This window comes from Trematomus bernacchii, unplaced genomic scaffold, assembly GCF_902827165.1.
Source record: "Trematomus bernacchii unplaced genomic scaffold, fTreBer1.1, whole genome shotgun sequence".
Classification (NCBI taxonomy): domain Eukaryota; kingdom Metazoa; phylum Chordata; class Actinopteri; order Perciformes; family Nototheniidae; genus Trematomus; species Trematomus bernacchii.
Genome location: NW_022987943.1, coordinates 1,862 through 13,196, shown reverse-complemented (window position 1 = coordinate 13,196; position 11,335 = coordinate 1,862). Strand labels below are relative to the sequence as shown.

Genomic DNA, 11,335 nt, shown 5'->3' with positions numbered 1-11,335 from the left:
GCAAAATTTTTGGAACATTATGTTGTACTTTTATCCCCAATAACACATCACCGCACGGATCAGTAACTAAGGCACTGAAGGGACTCACTGCACTGAGCATGGAGTTGGCAGACAATAGTGGAATAGGAAAAAACCCCCTTGGGGATTTCTTTGATGGACTGGGAAAATACAAAAATTTAGTACTGAGTGGATTAATGTCTATCTCGGGTATGGTTGTAATATTGGTACTGTGTTGTCTTTGTGGCATTACATGCATCCGCACTTTAGTTAACAGACTGATCGCCGCGGCCCTCACCCAGGAACACACTAGGGGTCAATATCTCATGAGGGGACAGTTTCAACTACTAACAGAACAAGACTACCCACCCCCATATACAGATCGTGATGTAAATGATGAGAGTGTGTAAAAGATGTTAAGTAATGGAGATGTTCGATGATGAGATTGTTCAAAGAATGTCCCAATGATGAGATTGTTCAAAGAATGTCCAAATGATGTGATACTTCAAATGATGAAATCATTTAAAGGAAGAACCAGCTACAATGCTAATATGAAGGGAATCAATGCAATTTACTATACTATTCCAAGATGGAGTATTCTTTATTACTTTATACTATTCCAAGATGGTGTATTTTTTATTTACTTTGTACTAAAAAAAAAAAAAAAAAAAAAAAAAGTTTGTTTCTTTTATACTTTGTAAAAACAAGTGCCTTAACACTGAATGTAGTATGAGAAGGATTTCTGTGAAAGGAGGGAGTAAGAAATGTTCTGATACCAAGCTAAGTGGTGCTATTCATGATATTGAAGGTTAACACTAGAAGTTATGCACAAAGAAAATTTTTATGATTGAAGACCAGCCAAAGTATTTTTTTACTTGTTGTATTTTTTGTATTTTTGATGATGGTTATTTAAACCATTACATTTATGATTGTATGTTTTTTGATATGCGATATGTACTATGCACAGTTCAGATGAAGAACTCATTACTTTTAGTATTATGTTCACACCTTAAAAGGTGTGAAAGGAGGGATTGTTAGAAATTTAAAATCAATGTTTACAGATGAAGAACTCATTAATTTCAGTATTGTGTTCACACCTTAAAAGGTATGAAAGGAGGGATTGTTAGAAATTAAAATCAATGTTAAAAGCATAATTGGTCTAAAATATATCGTCAGTTTTAAAAGCTGTTTTATTGTGAAAAAACCCGGAAGTTCTCAGTCTCAATGCCAAGCTTTTATTCTGAAAATCCTTCATATCCGGTCAGTACGTAGCATGTCGTAAAAGTGTTTCTAGGACTTCTAAACTAACGATTACAGCTGTTTATAAGGTATTAAATAGAAAGTCATGACAGAGATAATGAGGAGAAAATGCTTAAGGAAGTAGGCAGAGAATATCAATGTCGAAATCATCTGTGCTCTCGCGATATCGAACCGGCAAATGAGTAGGGAGGGCCCACTATTGCACAGCGGGAGACAACGAGACATGGATAAAAACAGCAGACAGAGGACCGCTCCGCCCTTCTTCGCTGCAGCCACTCTGAAGACAACACCGGCTTTGTCTTTTCCTTACCCTCTGCTTGTTGTATCATCGTGCCATTTAATTAAACTCACCAATTTGAACCTTTTCGGAGACTCCATTAGTCTCTTCATTCTAAGCTCCTCTCCTGGACGCGAGAACATCGAATACTTCTAAAAATAGCTAACCACACTGAAGTTATGGAGGTATTGATCAGTCTTCTCATATTTTTAAGCCTCAAATTGTCCTTCTCCCCCCCTCTAACATCACCAGAAGTCATGATTTAAGGGGTCTTTTCTCAAAAAAAATTACCGGGGGAGCATCCCCCCGGACCCCTCTAGTATTGTTTGATCACCATTTCCACAGCCCCACCTAAAATATTTTCCACCAGCCGCCGCTGAAAGACATCCATTGTTTGTTTATACGCTTCTTGAAAAAACATAGTTTTTCTAAAATAGATTAGAAATCGAAAATGGTACAAACAAGCTTCAAAATGTCTGATGAATGTGTGGCGCTGGGCTATATCTTGCAAGTGAAAGTGAAACTTAAACTCGTTCCGTTGCGGAGATATTCCCCCGAGAGTGCGGGCTGCGGCGCAATTTTACACTGAAAAAAGCAAAGATCCCTGTGTGTAAATGTGGTTTCCGGTTTTAACTTGAAAGTGCACAGGAAGTTGTACTCAGATTCCTCCCATCTAGCTTGACTGTTTAGCTGCCTGCGTGCAGGTGCAAAACATTGAAGAGCTAATGAGGACAGACTGCATAAAGGAGTGGAGCGAGCAGTGTGTTCAGTAAGTATGACGTTTAATTACAATTGTTAAGTCCCCATCCTAGTTTCATATGATATCAGGCATTATTAATCAATTATAAACTATATTTAAAATTAAAGGTGGGGTAGGTACATTTGAGAAACCGGCTCGAGATCGCTAGAATTTGAAAATACACAACCAGAGTAAATCTGCCACTTCCTTACAGAGCCCCTCCTCCAACACACACGAACGCGCACATGACCAATGAGGGCACGAGATAAGTTTGTGCACAGATGGAAGGCTGACAGGCAGGTAGGCCATCCAGTTATTTTAGCCGGGCCGGCTAAAATGATTGGTCGTGCTTTTTACAGTATTACGGCTTCCACAGATGACATTTTTTTATGGATTTTTTGTCAAAGCACTTAAGATATTCATTGCTATCGGGATGTTAAGAGCATTCCATGGAATATAACAAAAAGTGTATCTCGAGCCGGTTTCTCAAACTTACCTACCCTACCTTTAAGTTGTAAACGTTAAAATGGTACGTTCCACCCCTAAAGCGGACCATACCATGTCACAGTTAGCTTCAAGTCCACGCTTGTTTTCATCACGTTTTCCAAAGGAGTGGCTCTATATATTTATTGTAAGTAACAATATATGTTGCCAGTGTAATACAATTAATGATTCAGACATAAAAGTTCATTAATTTGGTTTATAACCGCCTTCAGACTGCTAGCAAAATACTGACGCACATGTCTGTGCCCCTCCCCCACCACCCATGCTATTTACTCAAGCAGATTTATTTTCTTCAGGGCTCAGGCTTGATTCATTCAAATGATCAAATATCATGCTAAAATTAAAGTAATGGTTTGTGATGTAAAGTAGTGATAGAGTCTGTGCATAGCCTAGCTGTTAACGTGTATTTGCATGGTGCTTAGGTGTGTGATATGCTTTTGCAGCTAGCACAGTTTGGAATGATGAACAAGAATTTAAAAAAGCCATCTAATTTTTGTAACCTTTCTCTGCAGTTGGAAATGCCACCAAGGGTCAGTCCCCTTAAGGATGCCCAACAGAATGTCCGATTAGATGTGAAATACATCAATGCAGTGAAAGGTAAGAGGATGCTACATAAGGTGTTCATCATTATATTGTAACATAATCAAATCGTGTAACTGTTAGTCGCTTTTTATCTCCACATTTCTTTTGGAATTACATATAGTCCACAGACTCATCATTCTAATGGCCCCTTTCATTGAAAATGTCATATATTGTCTAGCAGGACGTGGTATAGTTGCCCATGGTCAGTTTTCCACAGGAGATTTTATTTTGGAGTACAGAGGGGACCTTATAAATGATAAGGAACTGCAAAGAAGACTAGCAATCACTAGCTGTTGCCTCTGTTTTTCTTCAAGCAGATAAATGGATGATGAAAGTATATTGTGATGAATATCTATTGTGAATAAGTACTTCCGAGCGGTTTTCTCAATTCCCTTTATAAGGCCAATGTTAATATAATATTTAGGACAAACTTTGGGCTTTAAACTGACATTCCTTTTGATTAAAAATCACACTTTTCTGGGATACCTACGACGTCCCCACAACACGCCTTACATCTGATCCTGAGTAGAAACTGTGTTAAGTGTATCACAAACTAGAGACACTTGGTCCCCAAAAGTGACCACAACATGGTGTGTGAAATGTCCCCACTAAGCTGGTTGTATTCAGTGTGTGAGAAAGACGAGGTTAAGGTAGCATAATGGCGTGTTTCCACTACACGGCCTCGCTCGGCCTCGCTCGGTATGGCTAGGCCTCGTTAGGACTGGCTCACTTTATGGCGCATTCCCATTACAGTTTAGGAACTGGGGTAGTATCTATAGTAACGCAGTGTAGGCGGAGCCGTGACGTCATCTTCAATGAGAACCCCAGAAAAACAACACAGCCGTTAGCTGTTAGCACTCAGAGCTCACAGCTCGTCATATATGTTCAGAAACTAGACAAAAGTTAAACAAGTACAAACCACAGACTGCCTGTGTCATGGCGAATATAGTCGCTGCTTTATTTATGTCTGTATAGGCCGTTGTTGTGAGTGTGGACGGTTGGAGCATATACTGCGTTAGCTTAGCCAATCTCCATTTAGAAAACACGCATTTTAAAAGTTTTTTTGCCTGCCGTCTGTCTGCCGACTTGACAAAGTATTAATTCATGGTTTTTACTAACCAGTATCAGTATGTTGTTACTTCGGCATCATTTTGAAACGTGTATTACAATTAAATCACGGTCAAATATGTCCATCTTGTTGTAGTTGTAGCCCCCTTGCCAGCGATGCTCTCTCTAGTTTAGCATACTCAGCCCGACTCAGCCTCGTTGTCTCTGGCCCTAGACCCACGATTTTATGAGGCCAGAAAAACTGTGAATTGGGACCCGCCGGCCGGTACTAGGCCAAGTGGAAACGCAACCTAAGACGGGCCGCTGACGTCACAGCCCTCTTAAACCGTGCTCCGCGCTGTAGTGGAAACGCGCCATTAGTGTACAGTATTTAATGGGTGGGGGGCCTTTCTCTCTGAAGTCTGGTGTTTGTTGACATGCATTTAGATTTAGATGTTTCCTTTTAGAAAATGCATTAGTCTTATTTTATAATATGTAGTGATTGCATGAAATTCTATGGTTTTATTCTCTATTTTAAAATGTCCTTAATGGTGATATATTTTCAGGCGCCTGTGACAAGAGACTCCAACCCTGATGGTCCCATTGAGAGCGAGCACGTTGACACCAGGAATGCTGGGCCCTCGAACAAACCCAACATCAACAGAGAGGTACATCCATGATTACCACTTAGCTTTATACTTAGCATCTTTCTGAATCACTAGCTGTTGCCTCTGTTTTTCTTCAAGCAGATACATGGATGATGAAAGTATATTATGATGAATATCTATTGTGAACTAGAGAATGCAATTCCTGAAGAAATTGCTAGTGGGAATGCTTTATGCTGAAATGTAATGTGTAAGAAGAAAGTGAAGAATTTAGATTGAAATGATACATGAACACTGGGGGCTTGAACGTGTGATGAGAGAAGAAAAGAGAGTAAAAAGGCTTGGAAAAGCAGCAGAATATTTGAACTGCAAACCTTTGAACTAACTTGATGGTGAATGATCTGTCGTCATGCCAACGGCATTTGAAAAATCTCAAAACTGTCCCGTAGATGTCTTCACGGCTGGACTGTTAGCACACATGTGAAGTTTGAGCATTTTTTGAACATTTTCATAGGAGTTATAGCGACATCGTCTTTTATGGCGAGGGATGCGTTTCCATGGAAACGGCATATGGTGAGATCTCAGATTTGGAGTAGAGCTGTTGAGGCATGGACCGGTGATATACAGGTGAAGATTGGGGGACGATCGGACCGTGTCCATTGGACTAACGGCCCGTCCACACAGCAGTGTTAAAAAAATCTTGGAGGTGGGCGTATCTGAAGCTTGGGGATTTTTTGCGACCAACAACCAATCACATGAATCTCCCGCCCCTGACATACGAAGCAAAAAAGCCCGAAGTAAACTGGATATAAACTCTCCAAACAGGCGAAAACCTACCACTGTCTCTGCCACCTCCCTCCATGCCTGGCTCCTCCGGTTTGTATCCCGGTAGGTAAATAGGGACTGGTCATAAAGCACCGGGTGATTCCCTACCGCTAATTTCTCCTCCATTTTTTGGAATATGAGGAAATGACCTGCGGTATGTCTCTCCCAGCATACACGCGGTTTGATTGGCTAGCGCTTGAACTGTCAGATTTGCATACACGGGATTTGATTGGCTGACGCTTCCACCTCAGCTTCAAAAGTTGAACATTGCTCAACTTTGAATCCTGAAAATCCTGAAAATCTCCGCTCTGCTGCCCACAATGCAGTTCGGCGAAAAGTGAGGCAAATTTACGTCACCCCATTCAAAGTGAATGGGCAGAAGCGTTCCAAGATTTTTTTAACGCTGCTGTGTGGACGTGCCGTGACAGCGACATCGTGTTTCATGGCGAGCATTGTGTTGCCATGGCAACTGCATTTGAAGAAATCTCAAAACTGTCTCGTAGATGTCTTCACGGCTGGACTGTTATGGGGGTTATTCCCTATCTTTATTCAAGAGCGTGGTATTTAAATTTGAGAGCATACTTTATTGATTTCACGTTCAGATTATGTATTTCTTTCCCTCAAACCCTGTCCTCACACTCAGATTTGCTCTGCTTCTGCTCAAACTGTACGCTTGCACTCAGATATATTGCTGCTTACAGATTTCCTGTGTTCCAGCTTAAAACCTTCTCCTCGCACTCAGGCTGTTTCTGTGCGCTCGTGAAATGTCTGCTCTCAGATTTCTTCTGTGCGCGCTCGGATCTTTTGTGCAACAACCCTGTCAAAATCCCTCAACCAATAGGAGGCCAGTTGTCCTTGCGGGTGCGTTCGCTTTACTTATTAGAGCGTCCCGTAAGGGCGGTTACTCTTTGGTTTATAAACTACCGCCCTCCACGGCTTTATAACATAACATGGACTTCACTTGTTTAATTTACAACTTTTAGGGGGGGGAAGCACAGTTAGTATATATATATACCAGCACCTTACATAATAGCTACGTTCTGTGGCGGACTGGGACTAAAAATCAGCCCAGGAATTGCTAGTGAATTTTCCGACCGGCCCCACTTCTGTACCGGACGTCCCATGTCCAACATGGAGCAAAGTCAAGGACCCCAAGTAAGTTTTTTATTTTAATGGTACTATTAACGTTAACGTTACTTCCTTCAAATGTATTTGGTAGTCATATTTGCGGCACATCTATGATAATAATTGGCTTGTACGTTACGTGAACACTGTTGCTAGGCAACTGACAACAAAATGTGTTTCTTATTTCATTGTTTAGGAAAAGGGAAATATACAGTTTTCTTCATGTCATTTTTAATGTAAGATCATATGTTGCCCTCACTACATTTGCACAAATGCACAATAAATTGTGTAACATGAACTGTACCTATATTTATTGCCTACTTTTCCTACAGAACCTGCTTAGACGTCATATCTTGGAGAGATTGCAAAGCAAGATGCAGTACGTGGTCAGCCGTACTGACGTCGACCTCGACTATCTTGATTTCATGTGCACCCATGAATTAATACTCATTGACACATTGGCAGAGCAGATAGAATTGCCAGTGAATATAGTAAATGCCCTTAGAGAACTGTGTAACCTGGTTAGACGTCAGGTGGAAAATGAGCAACATATTCCATCTGTTGAGATACATGCAGTGCAAGGGGCAAGGGGGGTGACCCAAATTCCTCATTCAACAGGACAAGTTACAGGCCTTGATAGACACCCAGTTGCCCATACCTTGCGTAGCCAAACTGCTGGGAGTCAGTGAAGTTACAGTATTCCGTCGAATGGCGGAATTTGGAATTTCTGTGTCAGGGTCATACAGTACAATGTCAGACCAGGAGCTTGACATGTTAGTTTCTGAGATCAAAGCTCAGATGCCCCAGATTGGCTACAGGTTAGTCTTGGGAAGACTAAGGTCCTTAGGTCACAGGGTACAGTGGAGCAGAATGAAGGCAGCTATGCACAGAGTGAGAACATTTCTTCCCCCTGGCCTTCCTGTAGAGTCATACAACCCTTGGTGAACACATCTGTTATCACACATACATTGATATGCCATTCCCAGGATACAGCAGTTACATTTCATTAGGATTACGCTGTAATAAGCTTTGATACCATCATTGCCATAACATGTGTGTCCAGGCATCGCCCTGCTGTACCTGTTATGTGACCCTCTATGTTTCTTGTAGTTATTTAACTGTAAGTCCTAATATAAAGTCTCTAATCCCTGAGTTGTGTCTATAAGTAAATAAAATAAAATAGAATATAATTGAAATAGTGCAGAATAGTCTATATACAAGTAATTGGAATATTGATATTTATGAGTTGCAAACAGATGAATGTTATGGATGTTCTTTCAAAAGTTCAGGTGTTTATGTGACCGTCTATGTTTATTATTATTATTATTATTATTATTATTATTATTATTATTATCTTATCTTAGACTGTAAATACTAATCTAACTCCTGAGTGTTGTCTGCAGGCATCGCCCTGCTGTACCTGCAGCTGCACCGCTGCTCCCAGGAATCCTCCCACCTGCAGAGGGCGCTGGACTACGTGAAGCGAACCCTCCGGATCCTGAACGGGCGTAAGGTCTCCTTCCTGTGTGGAGACGCAGGCCCTCTGGCTGTGGGAGCCGTGGTTCATCACAAGCTGAGGAACACTGAGGAGAGCCAGGACTGCCTGAACAGGTGAGAGGACACCTGGGGTTAAAGGCTCCGATTGTGCTGTTTTTAGGCATATATTACAGGTCTAAGATATATAAACATATTTAAAAAACTGTGTGTGTGTGTGTGTGTGTGTGTGTGTGTGTGTGTGTGTGTGTGTGTGTGTGTGTGTGTGTAGTGTGTGTGTGTGTGTGTGTGTGTGTGTGTGTGTGTGTGTGTGTGTGTGTGTGTGTGTGTGTGTGTGTGTGTGTGTGTGTGTGTGTGTGTGTGTGTGTGTGTGTGTTGTGTGTGTGTGTGTGTGTGTTGTGTGTGTGTGTGTGTGTGTGTGTGTGTGTGTGTGTGTGTGTGTGTGTGTGTGTGTGTGTGTGTGTGTGTGTGTGTGTGTGTGTGTGTGTGTGTGTGTGTGTGTGGTGTGTGTGTGTGTGTGTGTGTGTGGTGTGGGTGTGTGTGTGTGTGTGTGTGTGTGTGTGTGTGTGTGTGTGTGTGTGTGTGGTGTGTGTGTTGCTATCCTTGTGAGGAACCACTTATTGAGAACCACTCGTCTGTGAGGACATTTTGGTTGTGAGGACCTTTTGGGGTGGTCCTCACTAAAACAATGCTGAAATACTCCCCTTGACGGCCTGAACAACATGCTGTGTATTTTCAGCCAAAGTCCCAACAAGAATAGTAACTACGGAAATGGTCGTTTTCTCCTGTGCTCTTGGGCTCCAACTAGAGGACACACACATGTACTGCATCTACTTGTACTGCACATTTTCTGATTGATTGGTCACTGCAGTCACATTGCTTAACTAGGGAGGGGTAAGGAAGGAGGTGGAAATATAGTTGCAGGTGACCTGACAGAAGCCTGTTACCAGCTACATGTCAACCATGTAGAGGTTACAAATTAAATAATAAATGACAAATCAACACAATTCATGATATAAAATACTTGCATACTGTGCATTATCAGTTAAGAATTATTAATCACTAATTATTTTCTGAAGATTTAAGAAGATATATGCCTCCCAAAGCATAGTAGTGATGTGCTTAAGTTTATTAAAAATTAAAATGTCCGCTATTATACAAAATGGAGTCTTTATTATAAAATACGCAATAGTATTTTTCCCCTAACCTTACTGTAAAATATATTATTGGTAAATGTTGAGTTTAAAAATTAAAGTTTAATATAAGATAATTGCTGGAACATATTGTTCTAGTTTATTTTCTGGAAGTGTGTTAAAACTATGGCTGTCAAGCAATTACAAATATTAATCTAATGAATTATATGCTTTGTGATTAATTAATCTAAATTCATGTTAATAAATCAGATATAGCAATATTTGCTGTGAGAAGCATCTCAAGAGGTGGGAAGTAACTAAGTACATCTACTCAAGTACTGTACTTATGTACAATTTTGAGGTACTTATACTTTACTTGGGTATTTCCAGTTATGATAATTTGTACTCCTACCCCACTGCATTTCAGAGGTAAATGGAAATATAATCAAGTCTTAAATCAGACTTTAGTTCCACCTGGAGTAAATTCACAAGCTACCCTGCAGTATACAAAGTAATTAAAACTAGCTGCACCTTTACCAGCTTTGAGAACACTTTAATGATCAATCATTATAAAACATATCATATATATTATTCTGAAATGGACCAATCTGCACAATGACTACTTTTACTGTCGCTACTTTAAAGAGTTTACGAAGAAGTAGAAAATCTGAGTACTTTTACTCAAGTACAACATCTGAGTACTTCTACTTTTACTAAAGAACAACATCTGAGTACTTTTCCCACCACTGCACACCTGACGTTACTCGTAATTGTGGCAACAGAGCTATGAGTTTTGGCAGTGGAAAATATGAAGCCTTTTGGCCGAATGTTTGGACAGATCGCGATAAACTTATGAAAAGGAGCATTGTCTACATCGAGCCTTGTAATGTAACTATTTATCAAGTTGAAAACAATAAGATGTCTCTCTCAGTTCCTTAAATCCTCACCTTCTTCTCTTCTCCCATGTTGTTTTGTTACTAACCCTTTTGCCCTCTGTCTGTGTGAGTGGTTGGTGTTTCTTTCTTGCTGTATGGATGTGGCTCCCATCTTTAGGCCTCCCAATGCTGTCCCTGGTCCTGCTGTCCCTGCATGGCCCTGCTCCTCCTGCATCCCTCACAGCCATTCCCATTGTTTCATGCATTTACATACCATATTCTGTCTTTGCTTTCTAGTCTTGATACCTCCCTTGTGTATTAAACAGTATTATAAGCCATACTGTGTTATGTCCTAAGTATTCACTCTTTCAGGAAACTAAGGTTGCATTCACACCTAATAGTCCTCTTCTTTGGTGTGTTAAAACATTATAAACACATATAATGACAGACTGCAGTAAGGAGGGCTCTGATCAGATTGTACCACAGCCTTTTGTTGTACACAGGGGACCAGTGAGGTGAGCAGTCATAAGCAAATATAAATATATATATACCAGCCTTTGACAACACTTTCATGATCAATCATTATAAAACATATCATATATATTATTCTGAAATGGACAATCTGAACAATGACTACTTTTACTGTTGCTGCTTTAACTATATTTTGATGATAATACTTTTCTACTTTTACTTGAGAAACATTTTGAATGCAGGACTTTTACTGTAACAGAGTATTCTTTTAGACATTATCTAAAGTTATCATTATCATTACTTTAGTATCCACTTTAGTATGATGATTAATTGAAAGGGGACCTACAATACTATGCAAAATGCACTTTTTGATGTCTGTTATACATAAATATGTGTCCCCG

General features: G+C 40.3%; 1 long non-coding RNA gene across 1 annotated transcript; it reads left to right on the top strand.

The window, feature by feature from the left end:
* The first annotated feature begins 2,211 nt into the window (after nucleotides 1-2,211).
* On the top strand, nucleotides 2,212-5,258 carry LOC117470804. Its single transcript, XR_004554728.1, has 3 exons — nucleotides 2,212-2,303; nucleotides 3,290-3,374; nucleotides 4,973-5,258. It is a non-coding gene; the product is annotated as an uncharacterized LOC117470804 (long non-coding RNA).
* Nucleotides 5,259-11,335: the final 6,077 nt, after the last annotated feature.